Source organism: Sarcophilus harrisii, chromosome 3, assembly GCF_902635505.1.
Source record: "Sarcophilus harrisii chromosome 3, mSarHar1.11, whole genome shotgun sequence".
Lineage (NCBI taxonomy): Eukaryota > Metazoa > Chordata > Mammalia > Dasyuromorphia > Dasyuridae > Sarcophilus > Sarcophilus harrisii.
In genome coordinates, this window is record NC_045428.1 from 148,776,319 (window position 1) to 148,802,300 (window position 25,982).

The 25,982-nt window shown below is 34.6% G+C and overlaps 1 protein-coding gene across 2 annotated transcripts in view; it reads left to right on the forward strand.

Annotated features, from left to right (window-relative positions):
• PCCA (propionyl-CoA carboxylase subunit alpha) overlaps positions 1-25,982 on the forward strand; it is a 447,428-nt gene that overhangs the window by 64,205 nt on the left and 357,241 nt on the right. The window contains exon 1 of one of the 2 annotated variants that reach the window (XM_031958626.1): positions 14,063-14,186. The exons of the other annotated variant lie outside the window; for it this stretch is intronic. The gene's annotated coding sequence lies outside the window, so the exon portion shown is untranslated. Of the gene's footprint in view, positions 1-14,062; positions 14,187-25,982 lie in introns of those variants that run through there. 2 annotated transcript variants of the gene reach the window in all.

Below are 25,982 nucleotides of genomic sequence, written 5' to 3' on the forward strand. Positions count from 1 at the left end.
ATGGGGTTAATTATCACACACCTTGTTCTGTGAGTTGTGATATATGTAAATTGCTTTGTAAATTTTGGTTGTTCAGTCATTCAGTTATGTCCAACTCTTTGTGACCCTATGGACCATAGCATGCCAGTATTCTTCCTATGGTTTTCTTGGCAAAAGATTCCTATGTATGTGGGGTGTGTGTGTGTGTGTATTTTACATTTTACCAATGTAAACTTTTTTATTGCTGCAATTCACCAATATTCTTATTTTTAGTACATTCTCCAACCCTCCAATGATACTAAATATCCTTCCAATCATTGGGGCTCTTATTCATTAAAGTCATTAGAGCTTCCCTTATTTCACATGATTATCCTTACCTAAAGAGGTAAACACAAGGTATATTAGTTTGTATTATTGAAAAAGGTTTCTCTTTCATTGTTTTATACATCTTTTAGTAAATTAAGAATATGGATAAATTCTATGCATTTGTTTTGTATTTTGTAAATGGGATTAACTCATTCCAATATTATATCAGATAAAAATAACAAGGGTTTTACCACTGCTTTACCACTGTTACCACATAACAAGGGTGCTACCACTACTTGTTTTCAGAGAGAAAATGCTGTTTCTCCACTCTATATAGTATGTTGGTTCTAGAGTAAAGAATACTTTTTACGGTATTACAGAAAAATTCCCCCATGCTTATTTATTTTTTTTTAGTAATTTTTGTCACACACACACAAAAAAAGTATTTTGTTAAAGACTTTCTAGATCTATTGATTGATGGTTTCTTTTGGGGGAAATATAATCATATATCAGCCCACACCTCTTAGACTAGTTAAATGCAGGAAAAGATAATGATAAATGTTGGAAAACTTGGATACTAATACATGTTGATAAAGTTGTTGCTTGATTTCTTTAAATTAGAGTCAATTCTCTATATATTTTAGAAATGAGACCTTTTTAAGAACCTTTAATTGTAAAAATGTTCTCCCACTTTATTGCTTCCCTTCTAATCTTGTTTGCATTAGTTTTGTTTGTACAAAAGCTTTTTAACTTAATATAATAAAAAATTTTCTATTTCGTAATCAGTAATGATCTCTAGTTCTTCTTTGGTGACAAATTCCTTCCTCCTCCACAAGTCTGAGAGGTAAACTATTCTATGTTCCTCTAATTTATTTATGATCTCATTCTTTATGCCTAAATCATGAACCCATTTTGATCTTATCTTGGTGTACCGTGTTAAGTGTGGGTCCATATCTAGTTTCTGCCATACTAATTTCCAGTTTTCCCAGCAGTTTTTGTCAAACGATGAATTCTTATCCCCCAAATTGGAATCTTTGAGTTTGTCAAACACTATATTGTTACAATTATTGACTATTTTGTCATATGAACCTAACCTATTCCACTGATCAACTAGTCTATTTCTTAGCCAATACCAAATGATTTTGGTGACTGCTGCTTTTAATATAGTTTTAGATCAGGTATATTTAGGCCACCTTCATTTGATTTTTTTTCATTACTTCCCTTGAAAGTCTTGGCCTTTTGTTCTTCCAGATGAATTTTGTTGTTATTTTTTTAAATCATTAAAATAGTTTCTTGAATGGGAGTCTGACTGGCATGGCACTAAATAAATAGATTAGTTTAGGGAGTATTGCCATCTTTATTATATTCGCTTGGCCTATCCAAAAGCAATTAATATTTTTCCACTGGTTTAAATCTGGCTTTATTTGTGTGGAAAGTGTTTTGTAGTTTTGCTCATATAGTTCCTGACTTTCCTTTGGCAGATAGATTCCCAAATTTTTTATGGTATTGACAGTTATCTTAAGTGGAATTTCTCTTTGTATCTCTTGCTGTTGGATTTTGTTAGTGATGTATAAAAATGCTGAGGATTTGTTGGATTTACTTTGTATCCTGCAACTTTCCTAAAGTTGTGGATTATTTCTTTTTTTATTATTATTATAGCTTTTTATTTACAAGATACATACATGGGTAATTTTTCAGAATTGACAATTGCAAAACCTTTTGTTCCAACTTTTCCCCTCCTTACCCCCACCCCTTCCCCAGACGGCAGATTGACTAATACATGTTAAATATGTTAAAGTATAAGTTAAATACAATATATATACATGTCCAAACAATTGTTTTGCTGTACAAAAAGAATTGGACTTTGAAATAGTGTACAATTAGCCAGTGAAGGAAATAAAAAATGCAGGTGGACAAAAATAGAGGGATTGGGAATTCTATGTAGTGGTTCATAGTCATCTCCCAGAGTTCTTTCGCTGGGTGTAGCTGATTCAGTTGATTACTGCTCTATTGGAACTGATTTGGTTCATCTCATTGTTGAAGAGAGCCACATCCATCAGAATTGATCATCATATAGTATTGTTGTTGAAGTATATAATGATCTTCTGGTCCTGCTCATTTCACTCAGCATCAGTTCATGTAAGTCTCTCCAGGACTTTCTGAAGTCATCCTGCTGCTTATTTCTTTTGAACAATAATGTTCCATAATAATCATATACCACAATTTATTCAGCCATTGTCCAATTGATGGGTATCCACTTAGTTTCCAGTTTCTGGCCACTACAAAGAGGGCTACCACAAACATTCATGCACATACAGGTCCTTCTCCCTTCTTTAAAATCCCTTTGGGATAAAAGCCCACTAGTAACACTGCTGTATCAAAGAATATGCACAGTTTGATAACTTTTTGGACGTAATTCCGAATTGCTCTCCAGAGTGGCTGGATGTGTTGACAATTCCACCAATAATGTATCAGTGTCCCAGTTTTCCCACATCCCCTCCAACATTCTGCATTATCTTTCCCTGCCATTCTAGCCAATCTGAAAGGTTTGTAGTGGTATCTCAGAGTGTCTTTTTTTTTTCTTTCTTTTTTTTTTTTTTTTTAATGTATTTAATAGCCTTTATTTACAGGATATATGCATGGGTAACTTTACAGCATTAACAATTGCCAAACCTCTTGTTCCAATTTTTCACCTCTTACCCCCCCACCCCCTCCCCTAGATGGCAGGATGACCAGTAGATGTTAAATATATTAAAATATAAATTAGATACACAATAAGTATACATGACCAAAACGTTATTTTGCTGTACAAAAAGAATCAGACTCTGAAATATTGTACAATTAGCTTGTGAAGGAAATCAAAAATGCAGGTGTGCATAAATATAGGGATTGGGAATTCAATGTAATGGTTTTTAGTCATCTCCCAGAGTTCTTTTTCTGGGTATAGCTAGTTCAGTTCATTACTGCTCCATTAGAAATGATTTGGTTGATCTCGTTGCTGAGGATGGCCTGGTCCATCAGAACTGGTCATCATATAGTATTGTTGTTGAAGTATATAATGATCTCCTGGTCCTGCTCATTTCACTCAGCATCAGTTCGTGTAAGTCTCTCCAGGCCTTTCTGAAATCATCCTGTATCTCAGAGTGTCTTAATTTGCGTTTCTCTGATTAAAAATGACTAGGAGCATCTTTTCATATGGCTAGAAATAGTTTCAGTTTCTTCATCTGAGAATTGTTTGTTCATATCCTTTGATCATTTATCAATTGGAGAATAGCTTGATTTTTTTTTATAAATTAGAGTCAATATACTTTGGAAATGAGGCCTTTTTCAGAACCTTTGACTGTAAAAATGTTTTCTCAGTTTATTGCTTCCCTTCTAATCTTGTCTACATTAGTTTTGTTTGTACAACAACTTGTCAATTTGATATAATCAAAATTTTCTATTTTGTGATTAATAATGATCTTTAGTTCTTCTTTGGTCATAAATTCCTTTCTTTTTGTGGATATTTCTAATAGCTTTTTAGTAGAATCTCTGGTGCTCTCTAAGTATACCATCATATCATCTGCAAAGAGTGATAATTTGGTTTTCTCATTACCTATTCTAATTCCTTTAATCTTTCTCAACTCTTATTGCTGAAGCTAGCATTTCTAATACAATATGGAATAGTAATGGTGATAATGGGCAACCTAGTTTCACTCCTGATCTTATTGGTAATGGTTCCAATTTATTCCCATTACATATGATGCTTACTGATGGTTTTAAATGAGCGATCCTGACTATTTTAAGGAAAAGTCCATTTATTTCTATACTCTCAAGTGTTTTTAATAGGAATGGATGTTGGATTTTATCAAATGTTTTTTCTGCATCTATTCAGATGATTATATGATTTTTGTTAATTTGATTATTGATATATTCAATTATGCTAATAGTTTTCTTAATATTGAACCAATATAGGACTGGTTCAATATGCTAATTGTTTTCTTAATATTGAACCCAGGCCTGCATTTCTGGTATAAATCCTACTTGGTCATTGTGTATTATCCTGGGGTGATTTTCTGTAATTTTCTTTTGCTAATATTTTATTTAAGATTTTTGCATCAATATTCATTAGGGAGATTGGTCTATAATTTTCTTTCTCTGTTTTCAACCTACCTGGTTTAAGTATCAGTACCATGTCTGTGTCATAAAAAGAATTTGGTAGGACTCCTTCAATCCTTATTTTTTCAAATACTTTATATAGCATTGGAGTTACTTGTTCTTTAAATGTTTGGTAGAATTTACATGTAAATCCATCTGGTCCTGGGGATTTTTTTTCTTAGGGAGTTGATTAATAGATTGTTCTATTTCTTTTTCTAAAATGGGACTATTTAACCAATTTACTTCTTCCTCTGTTAATCTGGGAAAGCTATATTTTTGAAGGTATTTTTCCATTTCATTTAAGTTATCGAATTTATTGGCATAAAGTTGGGCAATGTAAGCTCTAATGTCCTCTTTATTAGTGGGAAATTCCCCCTTTTCATTTTTAAGACTAAGAATTTGATTTTCCTCTTTCCTTTTTCTAATCAAATTTACCAAGAGTTTATCTATTTTGTTGATTTTTTCATAGAACCAAGTCAGTTTTATTTATTAATTCAATAGTTTTTACTTTCAGTTTTATTAATCTCTCCTTTTATTTTTAGAATTTCAAGTTTAGTGCTTGGGGTTTTTTAATTTGCTCCTTTTCTAGCATTTTTAGTTGCAAGCCCAGTTCATTTACCTTCTCTTTCTCTATTTTATGCAAGTAGGCCTCTAGAGATATAAAATTTCCCCTTATTACTGCTTTGGCTGCGTCCCACACATTTTGATATGATGTCTCATTATTGTCATTTTCTTGGGTGAAATTATTAATTGTCTGTGATTTGGTGTTTGATCCAATCATTCTTTAGGATGAGATTATTTAGTTTCCAATTATTTTTTGATCTATTTTCCCCTGGCTTTTTATTGAATGTAATTTTCATTGCATTGTGATCTGAAAAGGATGCATTTACTATTTCTGCCTTTCTGCATTTGATTTTGAGGTTTTTATGTCCTAGTATATAGTCAATTTTTGTATAGGTTCCATGAACTGCTGAGAAGAAAGTATACTCCTTTCGGTCTCCATTTAATTTTCTTCAAAGATCTATCATACCTACTTTTCTAGTGTTCTATTTACCTCTTTGACTTCTTTCTTATTTATTTTGTGGTTTGATTTATTTAATTCTGAGAGTACAAGGTTGAGATCTCCCACTATTATAGTTTTGCTGTTTATTTCTTCTTGCAGTTCTCTTAACTTCTCCTTTAGGAATTTAGATGCTACACCACTTGGTGTGTTAGTATTGATATTGCTTCATTATCTATGCTACCTTTAGCAAGATATAGTGCCCTTCCTTATCTCTTTTAATTAGCTCAGTTTTTGCTTTTCCTTGATCTGAGATCAGGATGGCTACCCCTGCTTTTTTTGACTTCACCTGAAGCATAGTAGTTCTGCTCCAACCTTTTGCCTTTACTCTGTGTGCATCACCCTGCTTCAGGTGTGTTTCCTGTAAACAACATATTGTAGGGTTCTGTCTTTTGATCTAGTCTGCTATCCGTTTCCTCTTTATGGGGGAGTTTACCCTATTCACAGTTATGGTTAAAATTACTAATTCTGTATTTCCTACCATCTTTTTAACCTCTGCTTATTATTTTCTCCTTTCCTTCCCTCTTTCCCCTCTCCCCAATATTAAACTTGTGAGCACCACTTGCCTCACACAGCCCTCCCTCTTTAGGATCCCTCCTCCCCTTTTCTTACTCCTTTTCCTCACAATTTCTGTATTCCCTTCTGTTGGAATCTTTACAAAGTGTTAAGCCATTAGAGTTGATAGAGACAATAATTATCTAATTTGGCATGGTTCAATATGATTGATTTGATCTTAGAAGGAGATATTTTGGGCCAGAACTTGAAACAAGGTGCTAAGTACAACTGATGGAAAACAATGCTTGTGTTCACACCTTTAGAGAGCTCATAAGTATCTAAGTACTCAATGAAGTTCACACGTTTGGGAGAATTCAGGGTTTAGAAAGAGATATCTGAATTCACACCTCCTTTAGGACCAGAGAGCATGCTGGGAGATATCCCACAATCCCACTCTCGGAGAAGTAGCATAAATACAGCTCCAGTAAGCCACTCGAAAGGGTTTCTTGGGAGCACTCTGGGAGGAAGTCCACAAGCCCTGTCTTCGAGGCAAAAGAGATTCATTGCATCTTCTACCTTGGTGCTGGCTGGAGGCTGAAGAAAGCAGAGGCAGACGCCAAGGACAAAGCTTGCAAGAGTCTTGGAACCAAGCAGAGAGATAGGCCTCTGAGCTAACCAGGATATATTGAAGGACACAATAAAAGATCTAAACTTTTTTCACTTGGCTGTGTTTTGGAAAAAGAACACCACATTTTGGTGCCCTGAATGTGGGGCTGACAGGCCCCTCAGTGGATTTCATTGGAAAAGCTCTGATCCTGATTTCAGTGGAAAAGCCTGTGACCCTGATCGAGTGGAAAAGTCTCCTCAACCCAGAAATTAGAGTGAGTACAACAAAAAAATTTTGTTTAAAGAGTTAAAGTGAAATTTCAGCTAAGATGGGACAGATGTTTAGAAAATAGCCTTCTGTTTCTGTACAAGGAAAATGTTTAGAGAACATTGTCCAAGTTATGGAAAGCCAAGGTTTTATTATAATTATGGAGCAGATCACTGAACTTTTACAAACTGTTAAGAACATACATCCTTGTTTCTCTCTGGAGAAAGAATTGGATCTAGATGAATGGAACTTAGTAGGAGAGGATCTTTGTCAATTCTGTAATAAAAATGGCCCTAACTCAATTTCTAAAGACATATTTAATACATACAATTTAATACAATTGGCTATAAGAAGTTATTTAAGTGTTAAAATGAAAAAGAAGAAAGTGCCAACTAAACTAGGTGATAAGCAGGAAAATTCAGATAAGAATGGAGTTAAGTACAATTCTGAGTGTGCTACTTCACAGCAGGAGGAATTAGATCATTCCTCATCTCATAACCCTCCCCCCTTATGGGTGAAGGAAGAAGAGGAAGAGAGAGAGGCAGAAACACAGTCAACTAGTTTCTCCTGTGAAGCAGAATATGACAAGATTAGAAGAAGCATTAATTAAAGCAAAAAATAAAGGAGAAGATATATCTGATTTTTTACATGCATATCCTGTGATTGAAAAGCTTGACCCTTCAGGTCAAAAAGAGAGAAGATACACTCCTTTGAATTTGGAAAAAATTAAAGATTTGAAAAAAGGGTTGCACTCTTTATGGGGCTACATCCTCTTATGTGAAGATGTTACTAGATAATTTGTCTTATGAAATTTTAATCCCGAATGATTGGAAATCCATAGCGAGGACATACTTAGAACCTGGACAAAATTTGTTGTGGCTTTTGGAGTTTCATGCATTATGTAGGATTTAAGCCCAACACAACAGGCAAACAGGAACCATTGGACAAATCACTTTTGACCAACTAGCTGGTGAAGGTCAGTATGCAGAGAATTCAGAACTGATTTATTATCCCATAACAGTGTATGAGCAAATTTCTAAGGCTGCAATAAAAGCTTGGAATTCTCTCCCTGGACAAAAAGATGGAAATAAAGCTTTCACAAAAGTAGAGCAAGGTCCCAATGAACCTTTTGCAGATTTTGTGGGACGTTTGCAAACAGCTGTAATCAGAACCATTGGAGATAATGCTGCTACAGAAATAATGATGAGACATCTGGCTAAGGAAAATGCCAATGAGATTTGCAAAAGAATGATATAGGGACTAGACAAAGATGGTCCTTTAGAGGAGATCATAAGACACTGTGCCACAGTGGGCACAAATGCTTATTATACCCAAACTATGATGAACATGGAAAGATAGGGTCCCTCTTGGCAAGGGACTTCTAGAGAAATTCCTCGATGTGTTCAGTGTGGAAAAGTTGGACAATTGAGGGCCCAGTGCAGATATGGAGATAGAATGAGAAGACAGGGTGAAAGAATAAAATCCAAAACCCCATGCCCAAAATGTACCCGAGGCTTTCACTGGGCCTCTGAATGTAGACTGACCCCGAGAAATGAGGGGCAGGGCCCAGCTCCTAAGTATCAATCAAAGGATAGGTGGGGCATGATAGCAGCTGAGGTTACACCCAGAGAGTCTTTAGAAATTCAGGACTCTGATGTCATCAACCAACAGAAAAGCAATCAGGATTACAGTTGTGGAGAATACAGATTTTTCAACCCAACAGGGCAGTGTCCATCAGAGAGAAACAGAAAAAGAGAAAAACCCTCTAAACAAAGGAGAAGATTTAAGAAACATTTGACACTGAAGGAGCATGACTGACAATGAGACTATTAAAATAACTTTAAAATCTTCAGGAGTCATTGGATTTCTAACACAAGATAAGACTGTTTCAAGTTCTTGAAAACAATGAAGATTTAAGAAACATCTGACAGAGCATGGCTGACAATGAGACTGTTAAAAGAACTTTAAAATCTTCAGGAATCATTGGATTTCTAATACAAGAAGAGACTATTTTAAGTTCTTCAAAACAAAGGAGAAGATTCAAGAAACATCTGATACTGAAAGAGCATGGCTGATAATGAGACTGTTAAAAGAACTTTAAAATCTTCAGGAATCATTGGATTTTCTAACACAAGATGAGACTCTTTCAGTTCTTGAAAACCAGCAAGAATCATTGGATTTTCTTGACATAAAAAATTGTTGATGAGACTATTGCAGTACTCCAGAGCTTATAGGAATTATTGGATTCTTGGCATCTGAACTAATGGACAATGGATTCCTTTGGACTATTTTTATGACTTATAGACATGTATAATTTTGTATGTTGATTCATGTTATGAAAAATTGTTTACTTCAAACTTACAGGAATTATTGAATTCCTGGCACATGAACTAATGGACAATTTGTAAATGTGTAAATTCTCATGTTAATTCATGTTGTTTGTTACATTACTATTAGCCTGTGTTATGTTGCTATGTGCTTTTGTAACTATGTGTGATGCCTCCCATATTGATGGATTTATGCACACCTTGTTTCATACCTTGTTGTATTCACCTGTTTCAAGTGAGCCCCTTTAGAAACCCCCTAATCTGATTTGATTTTCTATTTCCTTTGGTATTTTCATCTCCCTTCTTGAGATGTCAGGGAAGGCGTGATCACCTTTTTGGAGTTCTCACCTCCTTAAGAAGTCAAGGAAGTTATGATCGCCTATGTTCTAAATCAAAAGAAAAGGGGAGATGTTGGAATCTTTACAAAGTGTTAAGCCATTAGAGTTGATAGAGACAATAATTATCTAATTTGGCATGGTTCAATATGATTGATTTGATCTTAAAAGGAGATATTTTGGGCCAGAACTTGAAACAAGGTATTAAGTGCAACTGATGGAAAACAATGCTTGTGTTCACACCTTTAGAGAGCTCATAAGTATCTAAGTACTCAATGGAGTTCAAATGTTTGGGAGAATTCAGGGTTTAGAAAGAGATATCTGAATTCACACCTCCTTTAGAACCAGAGAGCATGCTGGGAGAAATATAGTTCCCAAGATTTCTTTTTATCTTTTTATGTTTCTCTTGAGTCCTATATTTGGAGATAAAACTTTTTGTTTAGTTCCGGTTTTTTCATCAGAAATAGATGAAATTCACCTATTTCATTGAATGTCCATCTTCTTCCCTGGAAAAAAAATACAAATTTTTTCTGGTTAAGTTATTCTTGGCTGCATATCAAGTTGCTTAGCCTTTCGAAATATCAGATTCTAGGCCCTTTGATCCTTTAATGTGGATGTTGCTAGATCGTGAGTAATCCTTATTGTGACTCCTCTATATATGAATTGTTTTTTTCTAGCTGCTTGTAGTATTTTTTCCTTAGTCTGATAGTTCTGGAGTTTAGTTTTGATTTTTGGGATCTCTTTCAGCAGGTGATCGATGACTTCTTTCAATATCTATTTAATGTTCTGTTTCTATAACATCTGGGGAGTTCTCTCGATGATTTTCTGAAAAAATAGTGTCTATGCTATTTTTTTCATCATAATTTTCAAGAAGTCCAATAATTCTCAGATTATCTCTCCTAGATGTGTGTTTTTTTTTTTTTTTTTTTAATGCATTGTTTTGTCTATGGAATTTTTTTCCATTTCGCCAATTTTATTTTTTAGGGAGCTATTCTCTTTTTCCAATTCACCAATTCTGTTTTTCAGGATTTGGTTTCTTTATCCATTCTATCTTTTAATGAGTGAAATGGCTTATCCAGACTGTCTTGCCAAGCTTCCCTTTCCTTTCCCCATTTTTCTTCTAGCTCTCTTGTAAGAGCCTTTTAAAATTTCTTCTATGAGTCTCTTGTTTGGTGGAGACCAGATGATATCCCCCTTTGGGGTTTCATCCAGAGACAATCTGTTTTTAGTCTCCTTGGGTTTTGAAGTCTGTTCTCTATCAGTATAGAAGCTATCTATAGTTAGAGCCTGCTTTAACTTTTTACTCAGTTTGTCGTCTGTTTCTTTTTTGTCAAAATAACAACAAAAAAGTAAATGCGGTCTGCTTTTTGGACAGTGTGGTGTTACCAAGCTTCCTCTACAGACTGAAGCATCAGCGGAACAGCAATGGCTATGCTGAGTCTTGGATCTGAGAGCATGCTGAGTTACTCCTGGTGCTGGGTGGGTGTGGTCAGGTCCCGAGAGATGCTAGCTTTTTGGGGTTATAGTCTTTACCCCCTGTGTTTATAGCTTCTCTGCTGATCTACTGGCTTGCTGTCAGGGCAAAGTAGCTGATACGGTGGTAAAGTTCTCCCTGTAAATATTCTGCTGGCCAAGACCACACCCTGCCCCACTCTGGTCTGCTCAGTGTTAGTTGCTCTTCCTGTCTGCCTGCAGTCTGCATCTGATCTAACCATCCCCGCCCGTGAGCAAAAATAGACCCTTTCTGGCTAATTTCAAGGATATCTTTTATTGTGTTGTACTCCCAATATTTATGGGTTTTTTCAGTGAAGAACTAATTACAAAGCTATATCATGAAAAAAGTAGTCTGAGGGCAAAGAAGAGCTTAGATAGATGCCTACTCTCTGCCATCTTGGCTCTGCCCCCTCATTTTTTTTTTTTTTTTTTTGGACACTGTTTTTCTCCTAATTCTTCTACTTGTCTGCTGCCTCTAAGCCTTTTTTTGCTACATTATCACCTGTGGTGTTTTTCTTCTTTAAAATAATAAGAGTTCTCTCTGGGAGCAGGATTCTCAGGGAGGTTTTCTGGAGGCAGCCTTAGTTTTAGTTAAAAGTAATAATCACCTCAAAACGCAGCCAGGTGATAAAAGTTCAGATCTTTATTTCTTCCTCCAAAATAGCCCGGTTAGTTTTCTTAGAGCCCTCTCTCTCTCTCAATCCTTGGTTCTAAGAGCACTTGCAGCTCTGTTCTTTCCTTCTGCCTCTGCTTTCTTCAGCCTCCAGCCAGCACCAAGGTGAAAGTTGTAATGCATCTCTCTTGCCTCCAAGAGAGGGCTTCTGGCTGAACTCCCTTGACGCTCCCCTCTCAATCTAATTCAGCTGAACCCTCGATTGAGCCTCCGTCATCTTTTTATATATGATCTCCCAAAGGTTGACTCCTCCCCTCCGAGGGAGGGATTAAGGGAGGTGTGAATTCGGATATCTCATACTAAACCCTGAAATCTCCCAAATGTGTGAACTCCAATGAGTACTTAAAAACTTCTTGCTTATATGAGCTCTCTAAAGGTGTGAACACAAGCATTGTATCAATTCCATTGAGTTAACACTAAGATTCTAACATCTCTCTCCAGTTATTACCTTGTTTCAAGTTGAGTTGACACTAGGATTCCAACAATCACCCATGCAGGTTGCCAATCAAAATTCTTTCCTTTACCTTCTTTCCTTCTGTGTATGTAACCTTCTTTCTTGGTAGTTTTGGTATAGAATAGATATGTCTTCATTGATTTAGTTATTTATGTGCAGGTGATGTCATTATCTTTAAATCTCTCCTACTCCTAAACATAATCCAAATGAAACTCATTTTTCTCCCATATCTATCCCTCCTCGAAGTATTCCTATTACTTTTTCAGGATACCTTCAGTGTTCTAGTTAAGTATGTCTGCAGTCTTTGTGATATGGTCTACTCTTCCATATCCTTTTCTTTTCATTCTGTCTGCATGGAATCCATTGTATCTGGCTCCTTTCCCCTTGTATCATTGTAATACCAGAGAAACTGAGGCAGACAGAGATTGGTTTTTAATCTTTAATATGGAGAGTTTGGGCTAGCCCACCAAATGCAACTCATGTCCAAAACATTTGGTGCAGATTAACCAAGGCAGGGAACTTATATAGGGTTTTAGCTAACTAGAGTTTACAAAAAGAATACCTGAGTATACAATCTAATTGGGGAAACAAAGCAAATAAGTGGGACAAGGACACTGAGTGGGTGGACAAGCTATAATTCTAGAAAAGGAACATAAATTAATCCTGACAGGATAAAGATTAAGAAAAGAAGGTCTAAGGCAGGAGACAGCTAGGTGAGGGGCATTTCAGCAACAGTAAAATATTATCCTAGCAAGGATCGAGATAATGCACCTGGAGTTTATGACACAATGGTGTGTAAAGGTGATTGGAGCTCCAAGGTTTTTCCTGACTCAATTCTCCCAGTCATAATGGCAAGGAATGAGGGGGTATGTGTCCACAGTTTTTTTATTTAGAGCATAACATCATCTTCTCACTATTATTATTGAAACAGCCTCCTTTTAAGACTTGCCTTTCTATCTCTACTCTCTGTAACGTATCTTCTATGCTGCTGCCAAAAGGACAGTTGTCACTCTGCCCCTCTTCTATTCTAGAAAATCTGTTATTAAAAAACTTTGGTATATGTATAATATACTAATATATAATTAGTCTAATATATAAACTTATAGTTTAAAGGCTTTAGCATTCTGTTTCTCATTACTACTATTTAAACACATTGTGTTCTAGGCTGAGTGGCATACCTTCTGTTTTCCAGAATCAGCATTTGAACTCCTGTTTCTGTGCCTATTTACTCCTGCGCTCAAATTTCCTTAAAGTTTCCATGTATATGTCACCTGAGAAGCCTTTCCTGATCCTCTCAGTTTTTAACTCCTTCTCTTCTCAAATTGTCACTTAACAGTTGGATTGTTTTATTCCCCAAATAGACTCTTAAGATTTTCACATTCAAGAACTGCCTTTTGTTTTGTCTTTTTACTTTCAGTGTCCACTCAGTGCTTTGCAAATAAATGTGCTCAGTAAATTATTATATCACATTCTTGTTTTCAGTTTTTAACCTTTTCATATATATATTATCCTTAACTAGGAAATCTCAGATTGTGTAAACATAAACAAGAGAAGTTTTCATTTAGATGACAACTAGACTCCTTTCCAATTTTGTGGCTAAATCTATGAGTGTATTACTTAATAAGTTTTTCTAGACTTACAATTTGAGCTTAGAGACTGAAAATTCCTCTTTTCCCCTTCTACTTTCTTATTTGCAAAATACAAAAATATTATTCTATTAAAAATATTATAGAAAAGAAGTCTATTGAGATTAACAGAAGTGTATATCTTTCATGTCCTGTGTATGCAACACACAAAGATTTTGTCTTTAATAGAATTTTCACTATCATAGGTCTTTAAAAAGCAGTTTCTTTAGTTTTACAAATAATTTGCTTCCGAATGTTAAAAAAACCTAATTTCTCTCATTTTCATAGGTATTTATAGAAACTTTCAGTTATAAGTCTTGCAGTATGTGATGCCTAGAAGGTATTCACATATCTAGTTGCTACAGTGGAGCACTGACCCTGGAGTCAGAAGAGTTCAAATTTAGACACAATAGCTTTGTGACTCTAGGTAAGTCATTCATTTCTCCTCCTCTCCTAAAAGAAAGTATTGATGTTCTTTGGTTCTAGTTGAAAAGCATGTCTTGAAAGGCAATTGGGGTCAAATGAATTGCCCAGGGTCACACAACTAAGTGTTAACTGTCTGAAGCTTAATTTGAACTCAGGTCCTCCTGACTCCAGGGCCGGTACTCTATTCTTTGTATCATCTACCTATCCCCCACATTCATTTTTGTGAGATTTTGAGTCCTAAAATTTTTTCCTTCCTTCCTTTTCCTCCCCTTCACCAAGTGAGCAAGCTGATATAGACTATACATGTACTGTCATGTTGAACTTATGTCCATACCAATTCCTATTAATTGTGAAAGAAGAATCAGAACAAAAAAGAAAAATCACAAGAAAGAAAAAAAAAATTTGAAAACTGAAAATAGTATGCTTCCATCTCTTCATTTGGTTTCCATAGATTTTTCCCTGGATATAGATGGCATTTTCCATTCCAAGTCTTTTGGAATTGCCTTGGATTATCGTATTGCTGAGAAGACCTAAATTTGTCATAGTTGATCATCGCACCATATTACTATTACTATGTACAACTAGTTCTGCTCACTTCGTTCAGCATTAGTTAATGTAAGTCTTTCCAGGTTTTTCAAAAATCCACTTGCTTATCATTTCTTAAAGTACAGTAATTTTTCATTGCATTTATATATGACAATTTGTTCAGCTATTTCCTAGTTGATGAGCCATCCTCTCAATTTCTACTTCTTTGCCATCACAAATAAAGCTGTTATAAATATTTTAGAACATATAGGTTTTTTCCTTTTTCCCTGAATTATCTTTGGAAATAGACCAAGTAGTGGTATTGCTGGGTTAAAGGGTATAGTTAATTTAATAACTCTTTGGGCTTAATTCTAGATTAGATTTCTAAAATGATTGGATCAATTCACAATTTCACCAACCATAAATTTTTCCACATCTTATCCAACTTTTTTCATTTTCCCTTCTAACATCTTAGCTAATCTGGTAGGTACAAAATGAGATCTCAAAGTTGTTTTAATTTTAGTTTCTCTAATTAGTAATGATTTAGAACATTTTTCATATGATTATAAATTGTTTTGACTTCTTCATCAGAAAACTGCCTGTTCATATCTTAGACAAAGTTTATTTTTAATGTTTTTAGACATGAGACATTTATCTGATAAACTGTCTATAAAATTTTTCTCCAAAAAAAAAAAAAATAAAACAACAAAAAAAAATGTTTTTCTCCAATTTTTTTCTTTCCTTCTGCTTTCTGTTGTATTTGTTTTATTTGTGCAAAACTTTATGTAATAAATAATCAAAATTATCCATTTAACATCTAGGTCATATATTCATATCTTTGCAAATAGTATAAGGTCTTTGCCCAGCTTCTGCCTTACTGGTTTTCTTTTTTCCTAAGAATATTTACCTGTTGGAATCCTTACAAAGTGTTAACTCATTAGAGTTGATAGAGACAATAATTATCTAATTTATCATGGTTCAGTATGATTGATCTGATCCTAGAGATGTTATGGGTCAGAACTTGAAACAAGGTACTAAGTGGAATTGAGGAGACAATGTTTAAATCTAGTTTTGCATTGATTTAATCATACAACAAATAATGGTTTCCCAGGGATATAATGATTGGTGTGTACTCAGTGAACAGCATATAAGCAAGAAGCTCTCAGGGCCAAAGAGCACTCTGGGAGATATAGAAGCCCACAAGCCCACTCTCAGAGGCGGAGTCAGATTCATTCCATCTTCCACCTTTGTGCTGGCTGGAGGTTGAAGAAAGCAGAGAGGCAAAGGACAAGCTGCAAGAGCTATTGGAACCGAGCAGAGAGATAGGCCTCTAAGAAAGCTAACTGGGCCCAAGAAAAAAGATAAGAAATAAACGTTTGGATTTTATCAGCTGGCTGTATTTGGGGTGATTATTACTCTGAACTGAAACTAAGGCTGCCTCCAGAAAACCTCCCCAAGAAACCTGCTCCCAGAGAGAACCTTCATATTTTAAAGAAGAGAACACCACATTTACCAAATGATGAATTCTTATCCCCAATCTTAAGCCTTTAGACTTGTCAAATTATAAGGTTGTTTTGTTTATTTGCTGCTGTAAATTATATCTACACTATTGCATTAATCATCTCTTTTATTTCTTAACCAGCACCAGATAATTTTGACTAATTACCTTTTTCATAAAAATAGTGTATGGGGTAGCTAGGTGGTGAGTGGATAGAACACCAGCCCTTAAGTCAGTCTGAGTTCAAATATGGTCTAAGACACTTAACACTTCCTAACTTTGTGACCATGGACAAGTCACTTAACCCGCCTCAGCAGGTGGGGAAAAACAGTTTATGATGCTGCTAAATTTTTTTCTTTACTTTTTTTTATTATTTTCTTTGATATTCTTGACTTTATTTTCCAAATACATTTTGTTATTTTTTTTCTGTTTTCAGTAAAAAAAAAAATGGTACTTTAATTTGGATAGCATTGAATATATGTTCATCGTTTTTATTATATTGACCCTACCCACCAGTGAACAATTTGTGTTTTTCCAATTATTTACATATTATTTTATTTGTATAAAAATGTTTTATAATTTTGTTTATGTAGTTCCTGGGTTTGTTTTGCAGGTGTACTAATTTTGCTAAAATTATTTTTTCAACTAACTTTGTAACCTTCAATAATTTTTCATAAGACTGCTATTTAAGGGTCATATTATTCTCTTCTATGGGTAATATTGTCTTAATCAGTTCAGATTTTTTTCTTTTTTGAGTGATAAACCCATTAGGTTTGCATACTTGATGATAAATTCTTAACATGATAACCTCTAAATTTGAGAGTTTTCTACAATTACCAAGGAGTGGATGTACAGGATGGATGTGTGTTTCTTTTACAGCCAGTAAGTCCTGAGATTGAATCATGTCGCGCACATTCTAGCCATGTGAATCTTCAGCAAGTTATCTATCTAGTTAAGGATTATTTAAAAAGTATTAAATATGTACTATGTGCATATGTTCTAAGTGTTAGGTATGCAAGTGTTAGGTATGTTTTCTATCCTCAGTAAAACAAAGCAAAAAAACTACAGTCTCTGCTCTCAAGGAATTTTCCCTTTAATAGTTAAATGGCTAGGTGAGGCAATGAATAGGGTGCTAATTCTCAGATTTGCTAGCTTTGTGATGTTGGATGTTGTTGCAATTGAAGAACTAGAAGTAAACCAATGTAGCTAGGTGGTAGAATACACGGAGAAGGGTGTAAACAAGTATTTAAGGAGGATAGTAAGGTAGGAAGGTTCCAGATTATAAATGCCAGATATAAGCATGTGTATTTGATCTTGGAAGTAATAAGGAGCCACTGAGTCTCCTTCAACTTAGAGGTAGTTTGATCAGAACCATGCTTGGGAAGGCTTTTGGCAATTTAGTGCAGAATTATTTGGTATGAAGAGAGATTTAAAGAAAGGGCACATAGAGTGATTAGGACCTGAACTGTCATGGTGACACTTTATGGGCAAAGAGAAGGAAAATATACAAGTGATGTTATGAAGGTAGAAATGAATATTGGTTTAGATATGTGGGATAGGTGATAGTGAGGAGTTGAGGAAGACATATGGGTTTTGAGCCAAGGTGCCTGAAGACAGTGATTGTTTTAGAGATTGATAGGGAAGTTCTGAAGGAGGGAATATTTGTAGATAAACAAGAGTATTGTTTTATATAGGTAAAAGTTTGAGGTAGTTACAAAACATATACTTTTAGATGTCCAAAAGGTTATTATAAATAATTGAGTAACCCAACAGAAAGGCTAGAGCTGGAGGTCATGTTGTTTGGAGGTGGGATTTGCCTGAAATCGGTCGCCTGATAAGTTCAGTTTCAATAGTGTAACAAAATGAGAAACTTTCTTATCCAGAGTGAAGGAGGAGACTGAGAAAGGAACATTTGATCATATAGGTGACCTAGCTAAGAGAGTAGTGTCATGAAAACAAGAGAGAACAGTATATTCAGAAAAGGTTATTAGCAGTGTCAAATCTAAATAGAACAAGGAATTTTAAATGTTAATGTTAAAGGTAGCCCTTTGGAGAATCATCTAATCTTTGTTCCTTCTGTTTTTTAAAGAATAATATATCTGAATCTTCACTGAATTTGTGGGGGTGTGTGTACTCATTCACACACATAAATGTGTATATATGTACACATATACACACAGATTTTGTTTTGTTTTGTTTTTTTTAGCAGTTTTGGTATTCTGTGATTCAATGGCATATAGTATCAACTAAAGACTATTTTTTAATTAAATTTTTAAAAAATCAGCAAATTCTGATTTCTCTCTTTCCTCTCCAAATTGAGAACAAGGGAAAAATAATTAACACCCCTGTTACAAACATGAATAGTCAAGCAGAATGATTTCTACTTTTTGAACATGTTCAAAAGGATAATGTGTGTGTGTGTGTGTCTGTCTGTCTGTCTGTCTGTCTATGTCTGTGTCTGTGTGTCAGAGGCATAATTTTTCTTGCCTATCACTAAATCACATGAGAGTGAGGCTCAAATGTTAGATACTTCTGCTACCTCCTTCTCTTTGTATAAATGTCTACTTGTGCACCTGATTACCCAATCTTCCCTTCCCTCAGTGTATTCCTCTTCCTTTTTCTTCCAATTCTTTTAAAAAAATTATCAAAATAACAGAAGCTCTCTTAGTTCTTATCTAATTAGACTTCTTCCTGTATTGGTTTTCCATATTTGAATATAATACATTTATCTTTAGTCTTTTATCATTGCTCATTTTTGTTTCCCTTGCTTTGTTTCTCTTGACATGGGCTTTAGAAGTTCCTATGTAGTGCTTAGAAGCTTATCAACAATGTTTTGAAGTCCTTTTTTTTAAATTAAAACTTCATTTTTCCCCTCATAGAATTATATGTAGATTTACAAGGTAAATTATTCTTGATTGTAGACCTATTTCTTTGCCTTCTGGAATGTCTTATTTCAAGCTCACTATTACTTTTTAGTGACTGCTAAATCTTGTAGTGATCCTGACTATGACTCCTTGGTATTTGAACTCCTTCATTCTGTTTAGAATGCTTTGTTTGTTTTGTTTTGTTTTTGATTTGGAAACTGATTTTGGCTGTTTCATGGAAGTTTTCAGTTTTGAATTTCCTTCAGAAATTGAAAAGTGGATTCTTTCTGTTTTCTACTTTGAACTTAGATTCTAATAGCTCTGGACATTTTCTTTAAAAATTTTTTGAAACATGATGCTAAGGCTCTTCTTTTGGTCACGATGTTCAGATAGTCCAGTGATTTTTAAATGTTTGTCCTGGACCTATTTATCAGGCTAGTTTTTTTTTTTTTTGATATATTTTGCATTTTCTTCTATTTTTTTCATCCTCTTGATTTTAATCCCATTTTGAGTCCCATTGTGTCTTATGTAGTTGTCTGATCTCTAGATATCTTTTCTCCAACAATAGTCTTATTCTTGGGATAGCTGTAAAGGGAATTCTGATTGTCTGGTTTCAAATCTAGATATTCCTAGATAATTCTGACTTAGTATAATATAGCACAATTACTTAAATTTGGTGCTCCAATTTTGAAACCATGTTCTGTTTTTATTCTTGCCTAAATCATCCTGTACTTGATATAAGAATTTTAAAATTTTTTATGAGATTCCAAACATAAGATGAACTCTTCTGTCCTTTAAAATTGCCTGATACTTTAAAAATGGATAATTTCATTTTCTTTACCATTATCGCAATTCTTGTTTAATCAATTTTGAGAATTTATTACTAAGAAAATATTCAAAGCCTGAATTTCCATCATAAATTTGGAAGTCAATCACATACATATGTGTATGTGATCTTAGAGAAAACAGTCTAATCCTATTGTTTTCTCAAAATTTACTATTCCCAAATTAATTTTAAAACTTTTACCTTACATCCTTGTCCTATTACTTTGTCTAATCATTTTTCCCTCAAGAGGATTTCATCCCTATATTATTATCTATATATATACAAGTTAAAATTGTAAGCTCTTGATACTCACATCCTATTATAGTTACTCAGAGATGTTTCCAGTATCAATCTGTTGTTCTGTAATGCTGGAGAAACTGAGGTAAGATACAGATTAGAGAGTTTTTAATATTTTATTTGAGAGGGAGAGATTGTGCTGGGGGCAGCAGGCATGGGGCTGATGTCTCAAAGCATCCATCAGGGAATGTGAATTCCCCATGAAATATATATTCACTTGACTCCAAGCTATCAGGGCAGACCGAGGCAGGGGTGGAGAGTTGGGAAAGGACTATCTATCTGGTTATGACAGGGTGGGAGAAGGCACTGGACATTCTGATAAGTTGGGATCAAGAAGAACAATGATAGAATGGGGGGAGGCACCAGATATTCTGAGAAGTAGGGAAGGGCTAGGGTCATGATTTCTAAGATATAAGGTCTTTCTCCTTATCTGGATTAAAAATTTACAGTTTTTAATCTTAATGTAGCCAGCTCTAAATTATATCAGTTCTAATCATTAGGAGGGAAGGATGGTGTTGCAACCAGGGGGATTGAGGCAGAACAATTAAGGGAAACCAAGGCAGGACAATTAGAGGGGAACTGTGGCAAAATAGTTCAGTGTATTTAGTATTCAGTTTAACACAATTTCTTGATTATAGAAATTTGCTATAAAGAGAGAGACATACTTATAATAATTGATATATCATAACAGGAAAAAAATCCCTTAATTTTGTTTGATTCCAGGCATAAATCATATCTGACAACCAGTAATGTATTAATGTATTAAAAGCAAGACTCAGGATTAACCAAGTGGAAAAATTTTGTGTGTGTGTGTGTGTGTGTGAATGAAATAGCACAGTGGGGAAGTAGAGTCAGGAGGATCTTATGAGTCATGTGTCCTACCATCCTATCTTGGGCCAGCAGTCCTCACAATTTTTTCCAGGCACAGATAACTACCTTTAGCAGTTTCCAGATTGTAGTACATGTGATTTTCTACATTGGCTTCCTAACAATTCAGACAATTCTCTGTAATCAAAACTCAAAACTACAGTAAATTATAGTCCCAAGAATTTTTACCTTAAAGAATAAAATTTCACTAATCTTTACTACCTAGTTGTCTTTCCTGATGTTCCCTAACGATTAACATTTCACTAATCCTTTATTTATAAATTAAAATTATCTACCTTATGTACTTTCATAATAGTCAAGAATTTTCTAGTCACTGTTAGACACTTTGTAATCATTATATCATTTTGATCTCACAACAGCCTTGGCAGGTATGTACCATTATTATTTTTCTATTCACAAATCAGGAAACTGGGGCAAATGGAGATAAGATAATTTGTCTAAAATTATACAGCTAATAAATTTCTGCAACTGGAATCTAATTCAAGTTTCCCTACATTTTTCCAGCATTTATTTCAACATCTTTGTTTGGAACCTGATCTGAGATAATCAAGGAAGGGTTAACCAAGAGGTTGCTATAAGGTGCAAACCATGTACCAATTCCTACTCTTGCTCCCTTTACTTTGGAATTACTTCCAAACTAGCTGCTTTCCTTCATTGCCCTATAAGGACGTGTCAATGAGTTTCTTTTTATATCATGGAGTGATTGATTCTTTTCAGTTCAGTCTAATGTTAGAGGAACTTTTGGGTAGGATTTTGTGGCTCTTGTTTCATATTGTTAATTCCCTTTCCAATTTTTTCTTTCAAAGTTTTTATTTTGTAACTACTTTTTCCTTCCAGTACTCTCTTTTCATTTATTGAAAAAAACAAACCAAACAAAAAAACCACTTAAAAACTCTTTAAAAAATCTTGCTTTGTATTTTTCTTTCAAGCTTTTTTTGTTTTGAAATCATTCTTTCTATATTTCTGTCTTGGATCTCTTATAATTATTTTATTTTCTTTTTATTGTATCATTCTTACAGATTACTTACTTAACTTCAAATTTGAGGTAGGGCTAGACTCCCTATACTTCTAGGGGGAAGGTTCTAGTTTGGTCCTATATTATTTTCTGGAGGTGTTGAATCTTGCTTATTCCAAATTCTCAAGGAAAGCTTGAGGCTGAGGTGACCTGTAAGCTACCAAAGTGATCTGATCAAGGTCAAGGTTTCATCATTACCCATTCCATTTGAACTTTGCAGATTTCTTACTTGTCTTTGGTTATATGACTAGTAGAATGCTGCTAGACTGCTATTTTCTGCCCACTGGAAAGCTGAGCTGTGTGGTTCAGAGGGACAGAATAAAAAACTACTCTTTAGTGTTTGGTGCTCTAATTATTATAGAGGAGTTGATGTTAGAGCCACATTGCTACTTATCTTTGAATTTTTTTCTCTTTGAGAATTTTCTTCTCAAAGGCTAGAGACTAAAGTCTCTACCATTCCTTATAATTCCAAAATGTCATCTTTGGGTACAGTACTCATTCCCCTTCCATTCTTTCTGGCTTTGAGACTTAGTAGGGGGTGGTAAGCTAGTTGGCACTTGTTCCCATAGTTTGCATGAGGTTGAGGTACCTTGGTATTGATCTTGTTCAGATGCGCAGCTTCTTCCTGTGTTGGTATGCTCTTCCATGTTAATGGTCTTGTTTCGATTCTGTGTCCATAGACTTCTTTGTGTGCAGGCCTATCCTGGAAAAATGAATTAATGCAAATTTATTTTCTTAAATTTCTCCATCAGGATTTGGATGGGTACATTTTCCATGTTTTGGAGTAGTTATGCTGGGGAGGTTCCTATATTTCTTCTTGCTACACTGCCATCTTGGTTCTGCCTTAGTAGCAGAAGAATATAATTTGAAACCTTGTTTTCCTTTCAGAGAGAAACTTGGGATCTTTAGAAGCAGTCCAGTTTCCCATGTGTAATCTCAACTGGTTTCTTTCTTTTTCAATTCTGTTCTAGACTCACTATTCATCTGCATTGTCTGTTTAGGATATTTGTTCTGTTAGATCACTTTATCTTGTTGCATACCATACTCTGTGTAATAAACATTTCTCATCTGTTTGTTTTTCTTGTCCTTCAGTGGATTATTAGACTGAACTGATTTGAATATCATCAGGCTTTGTAATGTTTTGGTTCTTGATGTAGTTATGAAGCATCAGGAAAAATTAAACTGTTTCCTAATCCAGTCCAATCCAGCAAATATTTATTAAGTGCCTGTTATTCATAGGCACATTTTTAATTGTTGAGAATACAGATAAAAGATGAAAAGCATCCTCTAAGGCCAAGAAACTGCAATTCTACTTGGGTGTCTATGGAGGGAATTCAAAATATGAACATAAACATATACAAAATAACTAGAGGAATAATTCATTCGACCTTCGTGTTTAATACAGCCAAGTGTTTTGTGCCTTGGGCTGTTTTTGCCTTTCCATGTATCCTAAGGGCTTATTTTCTAAACTATATCTGGCACATCATAAATGCTTTATAAATGCTTGTTTATTGATTGAAAAGCAAAACCAAATCATTTCCTGCTTTCAAAGAGCTTACATTTTGCATAGTTTGATAACTTTTTGAGCATAATTCCAAATTGTTCTCCAGAATGGTTGGGATCCATTCACAATTCCACCAGCGTTAGTGTCCCAGTTTTCCTACATCCCCTCCAACGTTCCAGGTGAATTTTGTTAAAATTCAATAATTTTGAGAATAGGTAGTAGACTAGGCTATAATATGTGTGAATGAGATAAACAGAGAAGAGTAGTGTTATATAAAATGATGCTACAGAAAATTTATTTTCTATGGAGTTTTGTTGAGGTTGGGAAAGGACCCTAAAAAATTGGGGTCACAGATCAGTGTTGTGAGGTGTCTCAAAAGAATTTGCAGGCTTGAACCCATATCCAAGTCTAGGGGCAAAATTTATTATAATTTTAAGGCCAATTAAAGCTGGCTAAAGTCCATAGATTTTAGCAAGATACCTTAATTCTTCATGTCAATGATATGCTAATTTCATGGCTGAGGGGTGGACCCAAGGAATGGTCTCACGAATTTGGTTATCACTGACCAACCTACATTCATATTTGTAGAACTATTCTAAGACCAGAAGACTTGAAATTATAGACAGATAGAACAATAATCTCAGGATCACTAATAAAGTCCAAGGGAAGAAATATTATTATATTCCTAGGCCAGAAGACTTATAATCATTGATAGAACATTAGCATTCTTAGATCAGAGGACCTCAGGATCACAGATTCCAAAGGTAGAAAATTTAGCATCATTGATAGATTGTTAGAACAGAAGCCTCCTAAGGTCAGAGGATCTTAAAATTATTGCTGTCTCCCCTTGAAGCTATATGACGTCAGTTTGGTCAATCCAAGGACATCTATTGCTGAGCCTGGAAGTAGGGGGGATTGAAAATGGATTAGCTTTGTCTGTGTTTTCTGTGATGATTTGCCACTTTTCACACATTCACATATCATCATTTGATAGTAATTCATTACCATTATGTAATAGTGAAGTCATTGCATTTGTTATCTAGAATTGAATTTAGGAAGTTTATAGAGGGAGTACCTTGACCAGATTCCTTATGCATAGTTAAAAAAAGTACACTAAAGATGAAACAGGTCTGAAAGCTCTAGAGGACTGACTTCAAATTAACTTCAGAACTTTTACTAAATAAATAAGGAAAAATCACAAATGACATTCTTTACTTAAAATAGGGAAATAAGGATATCAGCAACTTTTGAAACAACTATTTACTCATATCTTTAGTAATCTTGAGTGTGGTGTTCACATGTTTCCAGAATATCACTTAGGAAAATATTAGAGGGAATTAACTAAGTGCTTTTGTGTTGCTTTGTATTAAAGATAACATCATCACTTTCACATAATTGAAAGTTTTAGAAAACAAAAGATGTGCTGTATGTTGATTTAATAATAAAAACGTTTTTGATTTGGTAGTGAAGAACATAGCTGAAAGTTTTCTTCAGAAAAGTATGTTACACATGTATATATAAATACAATATTTGACATTATTGGGCAAGATAATAAAACTTGTATGTGACAAATATTCACCATTCTTGGTGAATAGGCTATGCCAAATCAAAATGAAAAAGGTTATATATTTCTTTTCTTTCCACTTGCATCTAGCTCTTTGGATGATCTAACTTTCTTTCACTGAGAATAATCTGTCTATAGTAACATAGATGAATTGAATGGTGAGATTTTCAATTACTTAATATTTTAGATTAAGTTTGATTGTATCAAATTTCAGAATTCTTCAGGACTTTGTTTTAAGCATGAGAAAGAGAACACTTCTATGATGTAATGTAGCTAAACAGAAAATGCAGAATAGGTGAAGAATATATATTGTTCCTGAATGAGACCTTCAGCTGGAATTTGTAGTTCATTGAGTTAGGTCATTTGTATCTGCAAATTTAATAGTCACTGCAGATAGAGTAAACTGGGCCTAGAATTGAACAGGAGGAATTTTTGTGATTGGGGTCCATTTGGGACCTTGGGAATGAATACTATATCTTCAATGTTTCCAGGCCGGTTTTTGACAGTTTTGACATTTTTAATTGCAATGTTTTCATGGCATTGTAGACTGTGCATAACTTAGACTGATCTGGGTGTTCAGATTCATGCTTGGAAGATAGATATTTTCAGAACACTAGCTAATACTTTACTAAAGGAAGCTTACTTAGTCATAATACTCAAAGAATACTCAGTAAGCATACAGCATTGATTCAGTTGGGTGAAACTTCCCTACATCTGCATTGGTCATGAGGGTGTGTTGGTATTATAATAGCAACTCCATATACTTTCTACACTGGAGTTTGCACTTGGAAGCTAGGTCAGTAGTTGTTGCTGACA